The sequence below is a fragment of the Balaenoptera physalus genome (genome assembly GCF_965194825.1).
Source record: "Balaenoptera physalus genome assembly, chromosome: 7".
Lineage (NCBI taxonomy): Eukaryota > Metazoa > Chordata > Mammalia > Artiodactyla > Balaenopteridae > Balaenoptera > Balaenoptera physalus.
In genome coordinates this window covers 50779452-50804332 of record NC_138886.1, presented here as the reverse complement: position 1 = coordinate 50804332, position 24881 = coordinate 50779452, and the positions used below count along the sequence as shown (strand labels likewise).

The 24881-nt window shown below is 40.0% G+C and overlaps 1 long non-coding RNA gene and 1 pseudogene across 2 annotated transcripts in view; one reads left to right on the top strand and one right to left on the bottom strand.

Moving 5' to 3' along the window:
• Positions 1–24881, bottom strand: part of LOC309665021 — a 201621-nt gene that overhangs the window by 74306 nt on the left and 102434 nt on the right. The gene's annotated exons all lie outside the window — the stretch shown is intronic.
• Positions 5762–12216, top strand: LOC309664953 (large ribosomal subunit protein uL22 pseudogene; annotated as a pseudogene). Its single transcript has one exon. The product of its transcript is annotated as a large ribosomal subunit protein uL22 pseudogene (transcript).

Genomic DNA, 24881 nt, shown 5'->3' with positions numbered 1-24881 from the left:
ATCATGGTATAATGGTACAAGCTCCAGAGTTGGAATTAGATGGGTCTGGGTTGAAATCCCAATTCTCTAACTCAATAGCTCAACCACTTTGTGTAAGTTAATTGTAAGTCATTTAATTTTGGATGTGTGGATTTTTTTAAGCTGTAAAATGGAAATAATAATACCTTTCTCACAAGGTTTTGGTGAAATAACTATGAAAAACCTTTAGTAAGTGTTGGTTGCCTACCTCCAGTGATTCCCTCCTCTTCCCGCCCATCCCCGGCTGGTTGTAAGCCCTGACCACAAATTCTTTGACACTCCATTGAAAGGTGGGGAATCTGTGTCCCCTCTCCTTGAATCCAGGCAGACTCATGACTGCTTCAACCAATAGAGTAGGGTGGCGTGTCGTTATATGACTTCTGTGACTAGGTCAAAAAAAGATGCTGCAGCTTTTGCCTTATTCACTGGTACACCTGCTCTTGGAGCCCTGAGCTGCCATGTAAGAAGTCTGACTACACTGAAGCTACCAGGCTGGAAAGGCCATGTGTAGACATGGTGGACAACCACAGCAGAGCCCAGCCTTATAATCACTCCCACCAAGGCACCAGACAAGTAGTAAAGTTAAACTGGACCTTTCAAAGTAGCCCAAATGCCAGCTAAATACCACCCAGTGATCTCCACTGATGCCACATGCAACAGAAGGATCAGCCAGCCAAGGCCTGTCCACAAAATCATGAGATACAATAAATGGTTGTTTTAAGCCATTAAGTTTGGAGTAGCTTGTAACCCAGCAATAGTTAACTAGAACAACCCCTTTGATCCCATACACTCCAATCTCCCAGCCTCCTTACCTGAAATTGCCAGTCCTGAGTATATTCTGATTTCAGTCTCATTCTTCTAATATTTCATCATGTGAAATGTGATTTGGGGAAAATTCATTCTATCTCCCTACGCCTCCTTCCATCCTTCTTTCCTCCAGTAAGAGTTTCCTGAGTGTTTTCCCCATGTCAGATGCTAGATTGGGCATGATTGCTTTCCTCTAGGTCAGGGATCAACAACCTTGTTGAAACTACCAGAGAGTACGTAATTTAAGCTTTGCAACTCTGCCGTTGAATCACAAAAGCAGTCATAGATGTAAACGTATAGGTGTGGCTGTATTCCAATAACACTTTACTTACAAAAATAGGTGGTAGGTTTGATTTGGTCCACAAGACAATAGTTTGCTGACAGTTTTCCCATTGAAAGGTGGGGTGCATTGCATCGGCGGGGGCTACAGCAAAAGCACCAGGAAGAGGAAATTTAAGACATGTTTTGTTTTCTTATCATTTAGCAAATGCTGCTACCACCTTTGACACTGGCATTAAAAGTCTACAAAATCCATCCTATAGAAATGGTACTTAACACCTGGCTGGGAATATGTTACCTGTGCAGATGTCCTTCTGGGCAATGTGTAGTACATGCCAGCACTAGTGGCTCAAGAAAGATTCTCCCTCCACCCCAACTCAGATAGGACTTGGGATGCAAGCTGAGTCTTGGCTGACAGAAGGATGGATGTTCAGATGCAGAGATCATGGCACAAAAGCAAGTAACCCCAAAGTACCAACAAGGATTTCAAAGAGGCTGATTGAGCTGGAGATGAGAATAGGCCTAGAAGAAGCATAAGAGGTAAGGCAGAATGCTAGAGGATCTCATTCTGTGAAATTGAGAGAATGCCTCTTTGGCTCACTCATTTTTTCTGCGAGGAGTTGTAAGGACAAATCAGATAAGGTAAAACAGCTGTGAGCTCCGCAGATGCCTGCCACGTGTGACTGAGGCTATCATCTTTCCTATTCAGAAAAATAGCTCCTTAAAGGAGATGTCTTCGGAACATGGTGTAAACCCTCCCCCTTCCTGCAACAGAGCTGGCATTCATGGGAGGGAACCAGAATAGCGTGTCATGTTCTAACAGCTCTTCCAGCAGTGAGACTAAATACACATAAACTATTCCAAATTTGTATCTGCTGTGAACATGAACGATGACACAGTGTCATTCCGCTATGAGGTTCATCTGGACGAATTATATGCAAAGAAGGAATATGCACGCTCCATCACTTTTCCTGACTTTTCCAGCTTCAACCTTTGTGACCAAAAACAAACAAATAAATAAAAAACTCTGGCTTCACTTTTATTATCCTTTATTTGGTAGCTCTGTCACAAAGATAGTGAATCCAGAATAAGATGGAAATAGGACATTTACAAGAGATACAATGTAGGTTTTTCTGGCTATCTCAGCTTTGTATCTTTAAATCAGCTCAGTTTATCTTAGTTAAAGGAGTTTATTGGAGGGTTACACAGGGAAGTAAATAGGGTGAGATATCTTTTCAGAGCTATAAAGCAAGGCAGTCTTAAGAAGAACTAACAAAGTGTGGGGTACAGCACTAGCTCTAATTCTCCATGCAAAGGTCTGAGAACCTAAGGGCAAATAAGCCTTGCTCCTGATGCAGCTTCTCTGTCTACCTGCTGCCTATCCTGACTCTTCTCTCTGCCTCTTTTGCCTGGTAGCTTTGTCGTTGTTTTCTGTTGGATTTCTTAGTGTCTTTTGACTTATACCTCCATTGTCAAGTGCTTACTCACTCTTTCTAGGTCTCTCATTAAAACTGCATTAGAGAAAGTGTGTGATTAGGGTAGTCAGTCCCATTAAGAGTAGAACACACCAGTGGGAAGAACAACGCAGGACCACTGAACAGCCTGTGATAGCTTGGGATCAGTTACTCACCCTTGGTTCCAGCAGCTGGGGCAGGGGGTGGGGGTAGGGTGGGAGTCGCTTTCCTCATAGGCACCTCTCCTGACCCAAGTCAATACACCTTAGTCCCTGTGTCCAGCCATGAGCACAGAGAGGCAATGCTCCATCAACTATCTGTCATGCTCCCACTCTTGTCCTGTGTCCACCAGTTTCCTAATTCTCAATTCTCAATCATGATTCCACACCTGGCCACTCATGTTTGTATGTGTCTCTCTGGCTTCTGACTCTTCAATACCCTTCAAGGGCTTTGGCTCAACCTACTTTGGCCAACTCTCTCCATTGCATATTGCCTCTGAAATAAATCCTGACCCAGCAAGCCCACTGGCAGTGAAGGGTACAGGTTAAGCTGCTGTAACAAAAGACCCCGGAAGTATAGAGGCTCCAGTAAATATGAACTTATAGCTCTCAAGTAATAGTCCAGAATTATGTGGTCTACGATTACCTGCTGTCATTAACACTTAGTTTAGGTCTCTGGATCCAAGGTGGCTACTCCACTAATGCCTTTTTTACCAGCCAGCCGAAAAGGGGGAAAGAGAAAAAGGGAGGCGCACATCCTTGACATTTCTCACATTACTTGTGCCCACACTCCACTGACAAAATCCTAGTCACGTGGCCCTCCTTGGCTTATAATAAGACTGGGAGATATTGTCTCTAGATGGGGAAGTCACACCCAGCTACAACTTGGCGAGGGGATGGGTGATTGGATCATTGAAAGGAATGGGGGAGAATGAGTTCCGTAGAACTAGTGGGCTCAGCCATAGGGAACAACTTCTGGCCCAAGCCCAGGGGTAGTCCTGGATTTTATGAGGCCTGAAGCTTATGCAGCTCTTGGACTCCTCTTTAAGATAAAGAATGCAAACTGATAACCACAAAATAATGAACTCAGGACTTTGGAACTGGCCCAAGCTAGTGAAGGGCTGGAAAGCCTAAGTTTCATCAGCTTCACGGTAAACCTGCCTCTGCTCAGGTCCATTAATCAATGCCCCAATCAAGTTCTCCCAGCCCCTGCAAAGGGTAGTTTAAACCATTCCTACAGGATGAATTTTGTAGACTTTCCATGCCAGTGCCAAAGGTGGTAGCAGCATTTTGCTAAATGATAAGAAAACAAAACATGTCTTAAATCTGCTCTTCCTGATGCTTTCACTGTAACCCCTGCCTATGCAACGTAATTTGCTGGTGGGCTGCCCCAGGAAGGGTTGAAAAATGTTCTGCTGCTAATGGTGTAACTGGGTTACAGTGATAAAACTTGCTGCTGTGATTTCTCCTTCGGTACAGTCTACTTCCCAGCCCCTGATTGGTGGAGAGACCTCCTTATTTATGGGCATTTATTCTGTGCAGACAGGATACCCAAAGAAACCTGTTTGGCAGCTGATCTTGGAAACTCTTACTGTGTCTTCATTTTCGTATCAGTAAGCACGCTGTAGGAGATGAAGAACAGACAGGACGATGGCATTATCCTGCATGCAGTCAATCAAGACCAGGCTAATTAGATTTTCCAGGTGCTTGGATACTATGCGACTGCATACTACATAAATACATAGATAAACATTCCCGGCCATGAGAACCAAAGAATTACTGCAGAAGACTGCAAAATAAGTCTTTAGAAAAGGCTTCAATGCTCTTGCTTGCATGCTCTCCCTCTCTTTTTTAGAAAACATAATGAAACTTCAATACAACTGAAATGCTATGACTTGTGTACTATTAATGTTTCGTAGGGCACAGCAATGTTCCTCAAAAAGTGAAAACCTGAAAATACACACCCTGGGGGTTAGATGAAATCAAATATATAAATACTTCGCAGGTTAGGGAAATATTCAAGAACAGTTTGCTGTGAGGGATAATGATTGCTTCCTTATCTGTGTTCATACCATCCCTCAGCTACATTTAATCTCCCTGACTTTATATCAGAGATTTTAAAAAAAATCATGTTCTTCATTCATTAAAGCTATAGCCTTAATTAAAGCTTGCTTCTGGCTATTCAGAAGCCATGGGTTTACTGATGAGCAGATCGCTCATGTACAGCAAACCCGCTCTTCAATAGCCTTAGCATATCTCCCCCACCCCCCAAACACCAGTATCTGTGTACCTAAGAGCATTGTGACTTTGTGACTTCTGTGAATATGGACATCTGGGCATTTGCCTGGTCACTTCACTAGCATTTCCTCTTATGCCTTGCATGGATATTCTTCGGGGGTTCATCCTTAGTCCTTCCCCTCTCCTTTATTTATTTATTTATCTATCTATTTATTTATTTATATTGAAGTATAGTTGATTTACAATATTAGTTTCAAGTGTACAACATAGAGGTTCAATATTTTATAGATCATACTCCCTTTAAAGTTATTATAAAATAATAGCTATATTTCCCTGCGCTGTACAATGTATCCTTGTTACTTATTTATTTTATGCATAGTAGTTTGTATCTCTTAATCTCCTACCCCTATCTTGCCCCTGCCCCCTTCCCTCTCCCCACTGGTAACCACTAGTTTGTTCTCTCTATACACCCCCTTCTTTAATTCAACATTCATATGTTGATGGTGTTTCATGCTTTATCTCCAGCTCAAAACTCATCTTCCTCCCTGAATTTGGGATATCTCCACTTGGATGTAACACTAGGACTGTAACATTTCCAAACCTGAGCTCGTTTTCCCCCCAACCAATCTGGCCCTCTTCTCATGCTCCATATCTCCGTGAATGGCTGTCATCCCACCAGTGTGGGAGCCATACTTGACTTCTGCCTCTCATTTTTCTCACTTCCCATGTTCAGTCACCAGCCTGTATTGATTCTATGTCACTAATTGATTTCACATCTGCCTACCGCTCATTCTCCACTGCAGAGATGTTCAGCCAGAATCTCATTCTCTCTTGCCTAGATGACCGAACAACTTTTTGTCCCCCTGCTTCCCACTGCCGGGCTGATTTTTCTAAATACACATATCAGTTATGTTACTGCCTTGTTTAAAACCCTTCACAACACCTTGCAACTTTCAGGATAAAGCCAAAGGTCTGACATATAATAGACACTCAAGAAATGTCTATTAAATGAGTGAATTTGGTAGCAAAGAATCAAATATTAGATGGATAATTGGAAATTTCTAGGAATTATTCAGATAAAATTCCTTGGGCAGATTCTACTCTACTGTTTAAGCTGTTGCTTTCCATACTCTCAGATCCAAGTTTCTTACCACTTAAACCATAGCTAAGTGTTTGATGAACACCTACTATGTGTCAGGAACTGTACAGTCACCAAGGATGTCTGGCACATAAAGTAGTGTGTAACATTGTCCCTCCCTCAAGAATCTCGCAGTCCAGGTTAGAGACGTGGCTACTAACAAATAATGATATTGCAACGAGACACTTGCTATTGATTAATACAGGTGATAAGGGAAGTCAAAGGAATGAACACTTTATTTTTCAGAAAAGGAAATAAGGAAGGGGTGATATTTGAATCTTGAAGGCTGGAGTGGTGTTTACCAGGACAATAAGGGGTTGGGAGTGGGCCTGGGGAGGACATTACAGAGGGAAAGATCAGCCCCTAGATTATGTGTATGACTAAACTCCAGGGATAGGTCTCAGAGAGTTCAGCTGGACAAAAATTGTGAAGGGCAATGCAGGTCATGCCAAGAAGTTTGGACTTCACCTTCCAGGAGATGAGGAACCACTGAATGGGTGAAGCAAGTTTAATCCAATTTGCATTATTGAGGGATCCTTTGGGTGGTTATGTGATAGGTCTTAGAAGGAGAAAGAAGAGGCAGCAGGAACAGCTAGGAGACAACTGCAGGATTCCAGGCTAGACTACAGAGGCCACATATCCTATGGTTACTCACACAAATTCCTGCATTCAAGTTCCAACTCTGTTGGTTACTAGCTTTGGCAAGTTACTCAACTTCTCGGTGCCTCATTCTCTTCAACTGAAAATGGAATTGTAAGAATAACAACTGATGAGCTAGCTGTGCAGGATTAAATGGAAATTTATACAAATGTTTAGAACAGTGCTCATCTAAAAATATAAAAGTATTTACTTTTTTATTCTATGAGAGCCTGAACCAAAGATGAGAACATAGAATACCGGAGATAAGCCAAGAAATATCTAGCAAGTAAAATTGAAAGTATTTGGAGTACAATAAGATATGGGGGTAAAGAAGATGGATAAGTGGAGGGAGTTCCCCAGTTTTCTGGCTTGAGCAGCTGGTGAGTGATGATATCTTTCACAGGAGGAGGAGCAGGAATTTCTTTGAAGGTAAGTGATTGTTAGTGAGTTTGATGTTTTTTATCTTTTTAATTTTTATTGGAGTATAGTTGATTTAAAATTTTGTGTTAGTTTCTGCTGTACAGCAAAGTGAATCTGTTATACATATACATATATCCACTCTTTTTTAGATTCTTTTCCCATATAGGTCATTACAGAGTACTGAGAAGAGTTCCCTGTGCTATACAGTAGGTCCTTATTAGTTACCTATTTTATATATAGTAGTGTGTTTATGTCAATCCCAGTCTCCCAATTTATCCCTCTCTCCTTGTCCCCCCTGGTAACCATAAGTTTGTTTTCTACATCTGTGACTCTATTTCTGTTTTATAAATAAGTTCATTTGCACCATTTTTTCTTACATTCCACATATAAGTGATATCATATGATATTTGTCTTTGTCTGGCCTACTTCACTCAGTATGACGATGTCTAGGTCCATCCATGTTGCTGCAAATGACATTATTTCATTCTTTTTTATGGCTGAGTAATATTCCATTGTATATATGTACCACAACTTCTTTATCCATTCCTCTGTCGATGGATATTTAGGTTGCTTCCATGTCCTGGCTATTGTAAATAGTGCTGCAATGAACATTGGGGTGCATGTATCTTTTTGAGTTATGGTTTTCTCCGGGTATATGCCCAGTAGTGGGATTGCTGGGTCATATGGTAATTCTATTTTTAGTTTTTTAAGGAACCGCCATACTGTTCTCCATAGTGACTGTATCAATCTACATTCCCACCAATAGTGCAAGAGGGTTCCCTTTTCTCCACACCCTCTCCAGCACTTGTTGTTTGTAGATTTTCTGATGATGCCCATTCTAACCGGTGTGAGGTGATACCTCATTGTAGTTTTGATTTGCATTTCTCTAATAACTAGTGATGCTAAGCATCTTTTCATGTGCTTTTTGGCCACAATGGCAAATCTGAGTTGCTTGCAGCAAATTCAAGGCAATTTATTCAGTAGGCTGGTGGGACTATAGATCTGGGGCTTAAGGGGAGATTCTCAGGCTGAAGATGGAGAATTGGGTCCTATTAGCAACCAAGTGGGGATTGAAGCCATGAAAGTGTGTGTGGCCAGATGGCTTAAGGAGAAAGTACAGAGGAAGAAGGGAGTTGAGGGCAGAGCTCTAGAAGACACTGACACCAAAGCAGTAGTGGGAAAAAAAGGTCCCAGAGAAAGAGGCAAAGCAACAGAAAATAGAGGAATATGAAGAGAATCACAGCAGAACAAACTAAAGAAACGACAAGGTCACCTGTTGCTTAGCAATGGCACAAAACAGTACGTGCCTGAAAATATACTGTACCAGACCAGTGGCTCCAAATTCTAAATTTTATGAGAATTTTTAGGAAATTCTGTTTTGTTGAGTCCAGCCTCAATTCTTTGAAGCTGCAGGTTTGTACTAATTTGCATGGATAGTTTGTATCCCAGAATCAAAGTAAAACTATGGTATTGTAGCTGAAATACTTTAATTTTCCATTTCAGGAAGCAGACTGTAGGTAATCCAGTTTTCTAACAAATACTCACTGTTTGTTAAATCAAGAGTTAAAACACCTACAAGGATTAACTCTTTGACAAGTGGTGAGGAAAGAGCCATGTGACACTGTGGTCCGCCTTTTTGGCAGTTTAGGAATTCAGAACAAATTCTCCAGTGTGGGTCATTTGAAACAACACCTAGTCTGTCATATATGAAAAATATATACATATCAGTAAGTGACACTTGCTCACAAGGAAATCAGTAAGCATTATCCCATAGAATTCTCATAATTAGAAATTATCCTGCTGAGGGTCTACTGGAAGGCAGAATCAAAATTCCTCTGTATAGAAATGCATCTACCTAGAATTTTAAGACTTCAAGAAATTCCAATTCAGTGTTAGAATGTGCAGTATGATTGTGTGTGTGTAATTTGACTTTCATTTACTCATCACATATGTATTGAACTTCTACTTTTGTCAGGCACTATACAGAGGGCAGGGCACACAATGACATCCAAGGCAGATACCCCCATGCCTTCACAGAGCTCACAGTAATGCAAGGACATCAGCTCAAAAGGTAACAGAAAAATAAGCAAAAGTTGTTTTAATTTGTAATAAATACTGTGATGGAAAGAAGGGACTGAGCAGGAGGATTACAGAAAGAGCTCGCTGTAGTTACTATGGTTGAACTAGAGGCTCACTTAGGAGGTGACATTCAAACTGAGCTTAGAGATAAGAAGGAGTAACCCTGGGGAGAAAATATTTGCAAATGACGTGACTGACAGGGCTTAATTTACAAAATATACAAACAGTTCACACAGCTTTATATCAAAAGAAACATAACCTAATCAAAAATGGGCAGAAGACCTAAATAGACATTTCTCCAGAGACGACATACAGATGGCCAACAGGCACTTGAAAAGATGCTTCACATCGCTAATTATTAGAGAAATGCAAATCAAAACTACAGTGAGTTTTGATCATCTCACCCCGGTCAGATGGCCATCATCAAAAAATCTACAAACAATAAATTCTGGAGAGTGCGTGGAGAAAAGGGAACGCTCTTGCTCTGTTGGTGGGAATGTAAATTGATACAGCCACTATGGAGAACAGTATGGACGTTCATTTACAAACTAAAAATAGAACTACCATAAATGGTCCAGCAATCCCACTCCTGGGCATATATCCAGAAAAGATGCAAACTCTAATTCAAAAAGATACATGCACCCCAATGTCCACAGCAGCACTATTTACAATAGTTAAGACATGGAAGCAACCTAAGTGTCCACTGACACAGAATGGATAAATATATGGGGAGTATATATATATATATACACACATACACATACATGCACACAATGGAATATTACTCAGCCATAAAAAGGAACAAAATGGTGACATTTGCAGAGACATGGACTGACCTAGAGACTGTCATACAGAGTGAAGTAAGTCAGAAAGAGAAAAACAAATATCATATAATATTGCTTATATGTGGAATCTAGAAAAATGGTACAGATGAACTTATTTGCAAAACAGAAATAGAGACACAGATGTAGAGAACAAATGTATGGATACCGAGGGGGGAGGGGAAGTGGGATGAACTGGGAGATTGGGATTGACATATATACACAATTGACACTGTGTATAAAATAGATAATCAATGAGAACCTACTGTATAGCACAGGGAACTCTACTCAATGCTCTGTGGTGACCTAAATGGGAAAGAAATCCAAAAAAGAGGGGATATATGTATATGTATAACTGATTCACTTTGCTGTACAGCAGAAACTAACACAACATTGTAAAGCAACTCTACTCCATTAAAAAAAAAAAAGAATGAAATAATGCCATTTGCAGCAACATGGATGGACCTAGAGATTATCATACTAAATGAAGTAAGCCAGACAGAGAAAGACAAGTATCATGTGATATCACCTATATGTGGAATCTAGAATATGATATAAATGAACTTATTTACAAAACAGAAACAGCCTCATAGACATAGAAAACAAATATATAGTTACCAAAGGGGAAAAGAGGTGGGGGAGGGATAAATTAGGAGTATGAGATTAACAGATACACACTACCATATATAAAATAAACAACAAGGATTTACTGTAGAGCACAGGGAACTATATTCAGTATCTTGTAATAACCTATAATGGAAAAGTATTGAAAAAAATATATATTGGGTTGGCCAAAAATTTCGTTCGGGTTTTTCTGTACGATCTTATATATTATATATGTATAATCGAATCACTGTGCTTTACATCTGAAACTAACACAATATTGTAAATTAACTATACTTAATTTTTTTAAAAAAGATACTGAAGACAGCCATTAAAAAAAAAAAGGAACAACTCTGGAAAGAGTTGGGGGAGAGCATTCCAGGAAGTGTAACCGCACCTGCAAACCCTACTTGGGAATTCAAGGAAGAGACCAGTGTACCTGGAGCTTAGCAAACAGGATTGGTAGGTGAGAGCTTCAAGAAGCATCATGCTATCCTTTTCAAGTAAGCGGCCTGGGGTGACCTCTAAAAATGGTTTGCTATTCACTTGACCCAGAAAACCCCACAAAATCATGCAAGTCAAGAGGTTCAAATCTTGGTGTTCACTTTAAGAATATTCGTGAAACTGCATCCGAAAAGCACCAAGTATCTGAAGGATGTCACTTTACAGAAGCAATGTGTGCCATTCCATTGTTATGATGGTGGAGTTCATAGGTGTGCCCAGGCCAAACAGTAGGACTGGACGCAGGGTCAGTGGCCCAAAAAGAGTTCTGAATTTTTACAGCACATGCTCAAAAATGCAGAGAGTAATGCTGAAGTTAACGGCTTAGATGTAGAACTCTCTGGTCACTGAGCACATACAGGTTCACATACTGGTGAACAAAGCCCCCGAGATGTGGCACAGGACTTATAGAGCTCATGGTCAAATCAACCCATACATGAGCTCTCCCTGCCACATTGAGATGATCCTTACTGAAAAAGAACAGATTGTTCCTAAACCAGAAGAGGAGGTTGCACAGAAGAAAAAGATATCCCAGAAGAAACTGAAGAAGCAAAAACTGATGGCCCAGGAATAAATGCTATAAAAAAAAATGCAAATAAAAGTTAAAAAAAAAAAAGCATCATGGTAAAGATCTAAATGTTTCCCTAAATTCATTGGGAAGGGTTTACATGGGAAGGGATGTGGCTAAGAAATTTAAATTCTTAATGTTTAAGAAGTTTTACCCAAGATGCTACCAGAAAACTACTAGAGCTAATCAATGAATTTGGTAAAGTAGCAGGATACAAAATTAATGCACAGAAATCTCTTGCATTCCTATACACTAATGATGAAAAATCTGAAAGTGAAATTAAGAAAACACTCCCATTTACCACTGCAACAAAAAGAACAAAATATCTAGGAATAAACCTACCTAAGGAGACAAAAGACCTGTATGTGGAAAATTATAAGAAATTAAAGATGATACAAATAGATGGAGAGAAATACCATGTTCTTGGATTGGAAGAATCAACATTGTGAAAATGACTGTACTACCCAAGGCAATCTACAGATTCAATGCAATCCCTATCAAACTACCACTGGCATTTTTCACAGAACTAGAACAAAAAATTTCACAATTTGTTTGGAAACACAAAAGACCCCAAATAGCCAAAGCAATCTTGAGAAAGAAAAACGGAGCTGGAGGAGTCAGGCTCCCGGACTTCAGACTATACTACAAAGCTACAGTATTCAAGACACTATGGTTCTGGCACAAAAACAGAAATATAGATCAATGGAACAGAATAGAAAGCCCAGAGATAAACCCATGCACATATGGTCACCGTATCTTTGATAAAGGAGGCTAGAATATACAGTGGAGAAAAGACAGCCTCTTCAGTAAGTGGTGGTGGGATAACTGGACAGCTACATGTAAAAGAATGAAATTAGAACACTCCCTAACACCATACACAAAAATAAACTCAAAATGGATTAAAGACCTAAATGTAAGGCCAGACTCTATCAAACTCTTAGAGGAAAACATAGGCAGAACACTCTATGACATAAATCACAACAAGATCCTTTTTGACCCACCTCCTAGAGAAATGGAAATAAAAACAAAAATAAACAAATGGGACCTAATGAAACTTAAAAGCTTTTGCACAGCAAAGGAAACCATAAACAAGATGAAAAGACAACCCTCAGAATAGGAGAAAATATTTGCAAATGAAGCAACTGACAAAGGATTAATCTCCAAAATTTACAAGCAGCTCATGCAGCTCAATATCAAAAAAACAAACAACCCAATCCAAAAATGGGGAGAAGACCTAAATAGACATTTCTCCAAAGAAGATATACAGAGTGCCAACAAACACATGAAAGAATGCTCAACATCATTAATCATTAGAGAAATGCAAATCAAAACTACAATGAGGTATCATCTCACACCAGTCAGAATGGCCATCATCAAAAAATCTAGAAACAATAAATGCTGGAGAGGGTGTGGAGAAAAGGGAACCCTCTTGCACTGTTGGTGGGAATGTAAATTGATACAGCCACTATGGAGAACAGTATGGAGGTTCCTTAAAAAACTAAAAATAGAACTACCATATGACCCAGCAATCCCACTACTGGGCATATACCCTGACAAAACCATAATTCAAAGAGTCATATACCACAATGTTCATTGCAGCTCTATTTACAATAGCCAGGACATGGAAGCAACCTAAGTGTCCATCAACAGATGAATGGATAAAGAAGATGTGGCACATATATACAATGGAATATTACTCAGCCATAAAAAGAAACGAAATTGAGTTATTTGTAGTGAGGTGGATGGACCTAGAGTCTGTCCTACAGAGTGAAGTAAGTCAGAAAGAGAAAAACAAATACCGTATGCTAACACATATATATGGAATCTAAAAAAAAAAAAAAATGGTCATGAAGAACCTAGGGGCAAGACAGGAATAAAGACACAGACCTACTAGAGAATGGACTTGAGGACACGGGGAGGGGGAAGGGTAAGCTGGGACAAAGTGAGAGAGTGGCATGGACATATATACACTACCAAACGTAAAATAGATAGCTAGTGGGAAGCAGCCGCATAGCACAGGGAGATCAGCTTGGTGCTTTGTGACCACCTAGAGGGGTGGGATAGGGAGGGAGGGAGGGAGACACAAGAGGGAAGAGATATGGGGACATATGTATATGTATAACTGATTCACTTTGTTATAAAGCAGAAACTAACACACCATTGTAAAGCAATTATACTCCAATAAAGATGTTTAAAAAAAAAAAAGAAGTTTCACCCAAGACCTGTCTGAAATGTTACCCCTGTCCATATCCCTCAATGCATAGTAGGCTGTAATAGCATGGCTGACATTATAAGGGGCAAGATTCTTTCTTGGCACTTCCCCCATTGGCGACAGGTGGTTATGAAACTAAATAGCAGCTAAGGGTGCTAAGCACTCCTTTGGATCCCTGGAACACTTCGTACATTACACTAGGGGGATGTTTACTCCTGCTCTTGACAGGTTTGGGTGGCAGTTTCTATCCGTCTGAAGGAGAGCTTCCCTGACCTCACTTGTGAACTGATGTTTAAGTCAGGAAGGCTTAGCCTCTATTAACCCACGTAGGAAAGACTCACATTCAAAAGTAGCATCGAAGAACTGGAGTGGTGCTAACAGTCCTATAAACAAGATTTTGAGATAGTAAATGGATATTAAAAGAATGTAGGGATCTCTACCACTTAGTGACAAATATTTTTTGCTGTTCTCAGCATACAGCTTAGCAGTTTGTAGGTAGTAGATGGCTGGCTGGCTGAATGAGTGAGCAGCATGGCATGAATTGAGAGGCAGCCTGGCGTAACAGAAGGCAGCCACACTCTGGAGGGAGCCAGACTTCGTCATGCTGGGTTTCTGGGACCCTCTGCTTTTGTATGTGTATTGAGGGAATGATGATGCTTTGCTGGGAGGTTGGATGAACATTGGAGGTAGTACTGATAATTTGGTTGCTGTTTTTATTCTCATCATCTCATTGTCCTTACTTGGTGCCTTTGGCTCTCATCCATCTCCTACGTCACCCCAGTTGGGGTTTCGTCCTGCCTCCTCTTATTGTCTCTGGTCATCTCCTGGGCTGGCTTGTCTCACTCATCTCTTGCCAACCCCTGCTCACTCTCCACCGCAGCTCACAAACCCACCCTCATCCTCAGACCCTCCATTTTCTCTGACAATACCTTCTGGTCTGGAACCTTCTTTCCTTCTTTCTCCACCTTCTCATCTTTCAAGACTGGGTGAGACTTGGAAGGCAGTAAGTTGAGGCCCAACATTTGAGTTTTGAATGAAAACAAGCAAACCCACTCTGGCCTCATTCCTCATCCTATATGCCAAAGCTGTTACTGGAGGCCTCTAGTTACCTAAGATATTTTTGTGGTTAGTGAATCTCTGCATAGTGTCCTATTAGGTTTGGTTATTTTTCAGATTCTTCTTCATAAAGCTGTGTTTCAGAGCCCAGAGTTAGTGGTGGGGAAATACTGCTTCTGAGAAATAGGAGGGATCCCTGGCTCGTGCTGGGGGAATAAGATTCTGTGAGTCACACCCTTTATTAATCTGAGACACATCAATAGTAAATAGATTTGATGCACCTCACCTGCTTACAATAAACAAGTGGGTGTGACACTTTAAGAACATAAGACATGCACTTACAGTTTATAAAAAATGAAGCGCTTAGTCATATAAGAAACCTCTAGCATTGGATTTTTAAGGTTGCCAGTGAAGCTGAAGAGAGACAATTCAGGAGAGATGTCCACTAGACACAGTGTAAGCCTAGCCCTCCTTCCTCTATCTCAGCACCCTGAGCTCTACAAAAGTGATTTCTATCAGGCTGTCTCTTCATGGAGAAAGATTTGCAACTCATCCAGTAAACAAATTCCTTTTTTCTTTAAAGTAAGAATGGGAACCATGTCGATAATAGGGAAATAAGTAACTGTAAGTGTACTGAGTGCTGAACAGGGACCTCGAGCCTCTCCCCACTGGTCCTCCAGAACATTGGTGACCAGACATTTACCTACAGGCGGAGGATTTTAAACCTCTTCTTGGAGGTGGAAGGGTAGGGGTACAGAGATCTGGCCAGCCTAGGAGGAATGACTCTAGGATACTAGCACCAAAGTCCCCCCAGAAAGCCTACTTAGATCACCTTAGAGGGATGCTCGAAGTTAATAAGCTCTACCCATGCCCTAAGAGATACCAATCAGCATTTTAACTCCCCCCCCTCCACCCCGCAGCAGACAACCAAGATTGCCAGACAGCTTAGGAAAGCCTCCAGTAATCACAACGAACAAATAAAAATGGAACTAGGAAGAAACAGGCTATTCAGGGAGAAAAAAACTTCATCGCCATAAACTAAAATAAATATCTGGAGAGAGATAGAAGATATTGCATCCATGAAGTTAGAATAGGGTGCAATAGTAAAGGACAATTTAGAAAACAAAAAGAGCTTTTGGAAAAAGAGCTTTTGAGAGCCGAAATAATCATGCAAAAGAGAGGTTAGAAGATAAAGCTGAGGAAATCTCCCAGATAGTAGAGCAAAATGACAAAGAGGAAAAAAGAAAAGAAAATAGAAGAGCGGTCCAGAAAGTTCACGCTTACATGATGGGACTCTGTGAGTGGGAAGGTAGAAAAAACAGGGGAGATAGAATCAGTGATAAAATAACTCAATGAAAATTTCCAGAACTGAAGAAGAGGAATTGCCAGATTCAAAGGATATACAGCTTAATGAATGAGAATAGACCCGCACCAATGCACATCGTTATAAGTTTCCAAAAACACTGGAGACAAATATAAGATCTTAAAAGCATTGCTCCCCTGCAGAGGAGCAATTAGAATAGGTGCAGACTTCTTAACAGCAAGACTGGAACCAAGAAGGTATGGAGCCACTCCTCCAAAATTGTGAAGAAAAATGATTCTGCCCTAGAATTCCATATCCAGCTAAGCTCTTTGTGTAGGAGGGTAGAAGAAGGATTTTTCTGGAATGTATGATATCAAGAAAGAAATCTCCCATGCACACCACCCAAAAAGAGGGAGTACACCTAGAAAAGGTGAGATACCAAAAAACAGGAGATGCAACACAGCAAATGGTGAAAGCATTCCCCAGGGAAGTGGCAAAGGGAGAGCTCAGAGAGACAGCTCTGCAGCGGATGGAAAGGGCTACCTGTCCAGACGCAACAACGCGGCATGATAAGAGAGCTGTCACCGTCATGATGCTCGCTGCCACTGTCCTCAATTAAAAGGCAAAGTGTCTCGGTGACACTGGCCGAGTCGGACTCCCCTCCATGCCCTCCTCCCTGGGTCAGCAGGGACACCTATCACACCCTCACAAATGTGTCTGCTTTGCCCTATTGTTTTTTTTTCTAATTGTGGTAAGATATACATAACATTAAATTTACCATCTTAACTATCAAAAATTTAACTTTTTTTAAGTGTACAGCTCAATAGTACTTAGTCCGTTCTTATTGTTGTGCAACCAATCTCCAGAACCCTCTTCATCTTGCAAAACTGAAACTCTGTACCCATTAAACAACTCCCCATCCCCTCTCCCCCCAGCCCCCGGAACCATCCTTCCCCTTTCTATAACTATGAATTTGATTACTCTAGGTACCTCATATTAGTAGAATTAGACAATATTTTTCATAAAAATGCTGGCTTATTTCACTTAGCATAATGTCCTTAGGGTTCATCCATGTTGTACCATGTATCCGAATTTCCTTCTTTTTTAAGGCTGAATAATATTCCACTCTATGTACAGTCCACATTTTGTTTTTTCATTCATCCATTGATGGATATTTAGGTTGCTTCCATATTTTGGCTATTGTGAACAATGCTGCTGTGAGCATGGGTGTACAAATATCTCTCTGAGACCCTGCTTTCAGTTCTTTGGAATATATGCCCAGAAGTGGAATTGCTAGATTATATGGTATTTCTATTTTTTCAGCTTTATTGAGATATAATTGACATATAGCATTGTATAAGTTTAAGGTGTACATGGGTTGATTTGATACATTTATATTTTGCAAAATGATTACCAACATAGCCTTAGTTAATACCTCTATCACGTCATATATTTACCATTTCTTTTTTGTGGTGAGAACATTTAAGAACCTCTACTCTCTTAGTCACTTTGAAGTATATAATATAGTATTATGAGCTACAATCACCATTGCTGTACTTTAGATTCCCGAGAACTTACTCATCTTAAAACTGGAAGTTTGTCCCCTTTGACCAACATCTCCTCTTTTCCCCCACCCCCCAGCCCCTGGTAACCATCATTCTAGTCTCCATTTCTATGAGTTCAGCTTTTTTAGATTCCACATGTAAGTGATATTATATGCTATTTGTCTTTCTCTGTCTGACATCTCATTTAGCATAATGCCCTCAAGGTCCATCTATGTTGTCACAAAAGGCAGGATGTCCTTCTTTCTCGTGGCTGAATAGCATTTCACTGTGTGTGTATACACTATTGATAAATCTTCGTTATCCATTCATCAGTTGATGGACACTTAGTTCTTTCCATACCTTGGCTGTTGTGAATAATGCTGCAACGAACGTAGGAGTGCAGATATCTCTTCAAGATAGTGATTTCCTATCCTTTGGCTCTATGCTGAGAACTGGAGTTGCTGGATCAAATAGTAGTCCTATTTTTAATTATCTGAGATCCTCCGTACTGTCTTCCACAGAGGCTGCACCAATTCACATTCCCACCAAGAGTGCACAAGTGTTCCAACTTCTCCACATCCTTATCAACACTTGCTATTTTGCTATTTTCTGTTTTTGTGTTTTATAGTAGCCATCCTAATGAGTGTGAAGTGGTACCTCATCGTAGTTTACCTTGTTTTTGAGAGCTGAGGGAATCCATGATGAATTCAGAAGACACAGGTTAGAGTACAAACCCCCTTGACCACATTTCTGGTAGACATTAGTATCTGGGTGATTCTACAATATCGCCAAATGCCCCCACTATCGTGATCTGTACTGAGTTCATACAAAACGTCAATTTGTCAAATGGGGTGATGAGAATCCTAGGTTTTACTCAGCACCAAACTTCACTAATGATTAAAAAGATACAGGCAAGCAACAGGCACAAAACAGAACATTCTTTTCCTGGAGGGTCCTAAAACCACCAGTGTCCAAAAGTGTCCCTTTCACCTACATTAGGACATATTTTGGTGTCAGAGCTACATATGGGTTTTGAGCCATATATGCAATTGCTCTCAAAGGAAGTTATATCTGTTTGGGGGCCCCCCTCAGTTTTATACTTCATTTATATTTTATTTATTTATACAGGTAGAAAGTAATTACAGTTAGGAAATGCCCTGCGCCTCCCATTCTCCAGCCAGCCATGCTCTTAATCCATAAATTCCACATTTATTTACAGCAATCAATCTAAACAGAGCAGGTAATTCATGTTGAAAACACTTTATAAGTAGACCCTTTCCAAATCTTTCTCCTCCTTAATACCATGGATGGAATTACAGCAATGGTCTGACAGAGGCATCCCCTAGTGGGGAAGGAGTGAGTTACAGGCCTGTGTTAATCCTTTTTCTCCCCCTTCTTTCCCCAGGACTCAGATGTGACGTTGCCCACTGACTTCCCTAGAAAAGGCTCCCATAAGCCCCCGGGGAACCTGAAGGCCTATTCTGGCTCTGGGGATCTTCAGCTTATTTTTCCTGGGAGTCTTCGTCTAATAGAGGTAAGATCATCCTGTCCTTACACAGCTAGTTGGCTGCTTGCTACTCAGTATTTAAAACTAAAACATATTTTGTTTAGATACATACAGTAGTCACCACTTATCCATGGTTTCGCTTTCTGCATTTTCAGTTACCCCTGGTCAACCACAGTCTGAAAACATTAAATGAAAAATTCCAGAAATAAACAATCCATTAAGTTTTAAATTACACACCATCCTGAGTAGATGAGGAAATCTTGGGCCATCCCGCTAGGTGCAGCCCAGGTCGTGAATCATCCCTTTGTCCATCATATCCCACCAGTTGGTCATTCAGTAGCCTTCTGGTTCTTCAGATGACTGTTGATGGTACCGCAAGGCTTGTGCTCAAGTCACCCTTATTTTACTTAATAATGGGTACAAAGCACAAGAGTAGTAATGCTGACAATTGGAATCCACGAAAGAGAAACAGTAAAGTGCTTCCTTTATGTGAAAAAGTGAAAGTTCCCGATTTAATGAGGAAAGAAAATTGTACGCTGAGGTGGCTAAGAGCTATGGTAGGAACGAATCTTCTATTGGTGAAATTGTGAAGAAGGAAAAAGAAATTCATGCTAGTTTTGCTCTTGCACCTCAAACTGCAAAATTATGGCCACAGTATTTGATAAGTGCTTAGCTAAGATAGAAAAGGCATTAAAGTTGTACAGTAAGTATTTTGAGAGAGAGAAACCACATTCACATAACTTTTATTACAGTATATTGTTACAATTGTTCTATTTTATCGTTACTTATTGTTAATTTCCTATGGCACTTAATTTGCTAAACTTTATCATGTGTATGTATGTATAGGAAAAAAATAGTATATATAGTGTTTTGTACTATCCGTGGTTTCGGGCATCCCCTGGGGGTTTTGGAATGTACCGCCTGAAGATAAGGGGGACTGTTATATGTATACGTAGGAAATCTGTAAAGAACAGCAAGGGACTGGTTAACCCCAAAGTAAGCTAAATGTGTACTTCCAGGTGGGAAGGAGGGGACGTGGTTAGGTAAGGATGCATCGGAGGCTTCTCAAGTGCTGGAAATGATCTACTTCGTAACCAGGATATACGTACATGGATCTTTATTGTTTTTCAAACTGTAAAATTTTATACTTTTCTGGATGTATGACACATTTTACAATACAAATCATTGAATAAGTTATAATATTCTGGAGATTTCTCAGTGGTTAGAAGACATACCAGTGAATTCGTACAAAAGCAAGCCCATCATTTTGACCTCCATGTTCTTTGGCATATTCCCCAAAGTCAGCATAGGATAAGGAGGTAGTAAAGGGAAAAAAAACCCTAACCTAGGAAAAGGCAGGTCACTGGGATCCTGATGTTCTGCCCTAACACCATAGCTGTGCTTCACTGGACAAGTTACTTACTCTCTCTGATCATCAGTTAGCTCATCTGTAAAATGGGATACTCACACCTGTCCTGCCCATCTCTCAGGATTGTGATGAGAATCAAATGAAATAAAATATGAATGTGCTTTAGTCTCATAGCTTTGTTCTCTTTCACTGAGCATTCACTGAGCAGTTAGAATGCACTGGGCACTGTGGCAGACATTGGGGAAATAATGGGGAATAAAACTCAGCTGCTGTTTTCATGGAACGTGGAGGTTGGTGGGACAGAGAAGCAAGTAAATATAGGCTTTCCAGGTGCTCGAATGGGGAAAAGCAGAGAGCACACTGGGAGCACAGAGAAGGGATCTCTACCTAGCCATCACAATTTGAAAATAAGATAGTACCATATATTATATATACATAATATATATGTGTGTGTATTATTTTTAAGGGAAGTTTTCTACTTTGGGGCTTAAATAGAAGGGTATAGGAGTTCTATCTTACAAAATATGAATAAAGGATAATTCTTGCCTCTCTCTTGCCTCCTACCTCTACTCCTCCTACACACCTACCTCAATTACAGTAGTTTGCCCACTGTAGTGCATTTGTTCATGTGTTTGTCTCTTTCACTAGATCACGGCCTCCTGAGGGCTAGACTCTGTCTCACTCACCTTTGTGTCAGAGATGCTTGGCCCAGGCATTGCTATTTTTTAAGGACTGAGAATCAAGTCTCCTTTATCATGGCCTCTCCCTACCTGCAGCCCCTCTTTGCCTCTTTAGGCTCTTTTGTATCACCATCCCCTGCTTAATGAAACTCCAGACACTCTGGCCCCCTTCCTGTACCTCAGTCATACCAAGCTCATTCTCACCCCAGGGCCTTTGCACTTGCTGTTTTCTCTTCCTGGAGGGCTCTTGCCTCAGTTTGTTCTTCTCATTCAGGTCTTGGCTTAAATGATGCCCCTCAGGAGAGGTTTTCCGCAACCACTGTATCTAATACCACCTTTTTCTCTGTCTTCTCACCTGTCCCTGCTGTCCTATTACCTTAACTTATTTTCTCCAAAGCATTTCACTACCTGAAATTAGCTTATTTATTTACTTGTTTATTTATTGTCTCTCTCCTCCATTAGAGCAGGGCTCTTCATTTTGTGTGTGTGTTTTTGTGCTATATCTCCAGTAGCTAAACTATTACCTGGCCTATAGTAGGTACTCAATAAAATTTTTGAATAAGTGATTTAATGGATGTGTAGGTACTGTATAAGTATTTATATAATTGAGATGAATAACTGCTTCTTGAAGTATTTAGCAATGAACAAAGTTGATTCAAGATTAGTGTGCTAATATAGTACCTGATACATAGCAGGTACTCAATAAGTATTTGGCTAATGAATAAATATACAGAATATATAAAGGACTCTTGCAAATCAATTTAAAAAACCCACAAACCAATATATAAGTTGGCAAAGGAAAAATTTCTAGAAGTAATGGGCTTAGCAATGTTGCAGGATTCAAGGTCAATATACAAAAATCAATTATATTTCTATACACTAGCAACAAGAAAGCAACCTTTTTTATTTTTTTATTTTAATTTTTTAATAGTTGATTTACAATGTTGTATTAATTTCTGATGTACAGCAAAGTGACTCAGTTATACACATATATACAGTCTTTTTTATATTCTTTTCCATTATGGTTTATCTCAGGATATTGAATATAGTTCCCAGTGCTATACAGTAGGACCTTGTTGTTTATCCATTCTATATGTCATAGTTGGAAAGCAACATTTTTCAAAGTACCACTGACAAACTGCACCCCAAAAAAGAATACTTAGGTATAAATCTAACAAAATATGTGTAGGATCCGTATGGTGAAAACTGGAAAACACTGATAAAAGAAACAGTGAACTAAATATGTCAAAAGACACATAGCCCTGGGATAAACCATAATGGAAAAGAACATATATATACATTAGAAATCAACTATACTTCAATAAAAAAATAAATTAAAAGAAGGCACATAGCATGTTCATTGTTATAATCTCAGTTCTCCCCAAATTAATCTACAGATTTGACATAATCCTAATCAAAATCTCAGCAGAATTTTTTGTAGATATCAACAAGCCTAATCTAAAACGGACATGAGAAGGCAAAGGAATTAGATTAGTCAAAACAACTTTGAAAAAGAGGAACCAACTTGAAGAGTCATGCCACCTGATTTCAAGAATTGCTATAAATCTCCAGTAATCAAGACAGTGTGGTATTGGCAAAAGGATAGACAAATAGATCACTGAAACAGAACAGAGAGCCCAGAAATTGACCCACACATGTATGGTCAATTGATTTTTGACAAAGATACAAAACAGTCTTTTCAACAAATAGTGCTAGAACAACTGGACGTCCGTAAGCAAAAAAAATGAAATTCAACTCATATCCTGTATTATGTACAGCAATTAACTAAAAATGCATCATAGACCTAACTGTAAAACCTAAAACTATAAAACTTGTAGAAGATAAAATAGGGGGGAAAATCCTTGTAACCTCGGGTTAAGCAAGGATTTCTTAGACATGTCACCAGCAACATGATCCATAAAAGAGCAAACTGATGAACTTTGCTTCATCAAAATTAAAAACTTCGGGCTTCCCTGGTGGCGCAGTGGTTGAGAATCTGCCTGCTAATGCAGGGGACACGGGTTCGCGCCCTGGTCTGGGAAGATCCCACATGCCGTGGAGCGACTGGGCCCGTGAGCCACAACTACTGAGCCTGCGCGTCTGGAGCCTGTGCTCCGCAACAAGAGAGGCCACGATAGTGAGAGGCCCGCGCACCGCAATGAAGAGTGGCCCCCGCTTGCCGCAACTAGAGAAAGCCCTAGCACAGAAACGAAGACCCAAGATAGCAATCAATCAATCAATAAATAAATCTTTAAAAAAAAAAAGAAAATTAAAAACTTCTGCTCTGCAAAAGACGCTTTAGAGAGTGAGAAGACAAGGCACAGACAGGGAGAAAATATTTGCAAATCATATATCCAACAAAGGACTTGTATCTATGATATAAAGAGTTTACAAAACTCAATAATAAGAGAACAAACCCCAGTTTTTCAAATGGGCAAAAGATTTGAACAAACACCTTACCAAAGAGGCTATATGGACAGAAAATAATCACATGATAAGATGCTTTTCACTATTATACATTAGAGAAATAGAAATTAAAACGGCAACGAAATAGTTTTACATCCACCAGGTTATAAATACAAGTTTTACAACTCCAAGTGGTATGGAAGATGTGGAAAAACTGGAACTCTCATGGCCTATTGATAGGAGTATAAATTTCAATTCACTGACTCTGGTCCATCCAAATTATCTAGGATGATCTCCTTTACTTAAAGTCAACTGATTATGGAGTTTAATCACACCTACAAAATACCTTCACAGAACACCTAGATCAGTGTTTCATTGAATGACTGGGCACTGTAGTCAAGTTGACACAGAAAACTGACCATCTCATGTATCAATAAAGATAAATCTTGTAAATATAATGCTGAACAACAAGTTGCAAAATGATATGTGAGGTATGGTAACCTTTATATGAAAGCTTAAAATAATCATAACAATTTAACAAAATTGATGTATACATGGATATATAAAACTATGTGGAACAATGATAAACTCTATGATCCTGTTTGACACTGGGGAGGAAGGAAAGGAATGGAATTGAGGGTGGGTATACTGTATCTGTAATTTTTTTTTTTAAGGCAAGAGACTCCAAAGCAAGGGAGGCATGTAAGAATCTTAATAAGCTTCACCCTGGTATTGCAATTTTTAAACTGTATTATTAACACTACGTGTGTTTGCAATCTTTCACGATCATTATTTTTTAAAAAATCATAATGATTGCCCTCCTTTGGACAAGCTTGAAAAAGCACGTTTGCACTGTGCAGTCAACTTCGAATCAGCACCACACTGGATAGGATCAGAGAGTAAAAGCTTCTTTTCTTTCCCCTAAATGTCAAACACCCTCTTTGGGGGCTACTTCAGGTTTTTTGCATGGATCAGTATTTCAGGGACTGAGCCTCACATCCTGGGAGCCGAGCATGGAAAATCACAGTGTTCATCGTGCTGCAGCCTGTGCCCAGCGGAGAGCGTGGAGCGGGGTGTGAGTCATTCTTACTGGAGCCCTGACCTTGGCTGACCTCCACAGTGTCAAGCTCTGTAGCCAGACAGAACTCCTGACTTAAGGAGCTAGAGATAAAGAGGCAGGTGGTTAGTCACATGGCACGTGGCTGCTGATGGAATGAGACTTGTCAGACCTCCCAGGGGG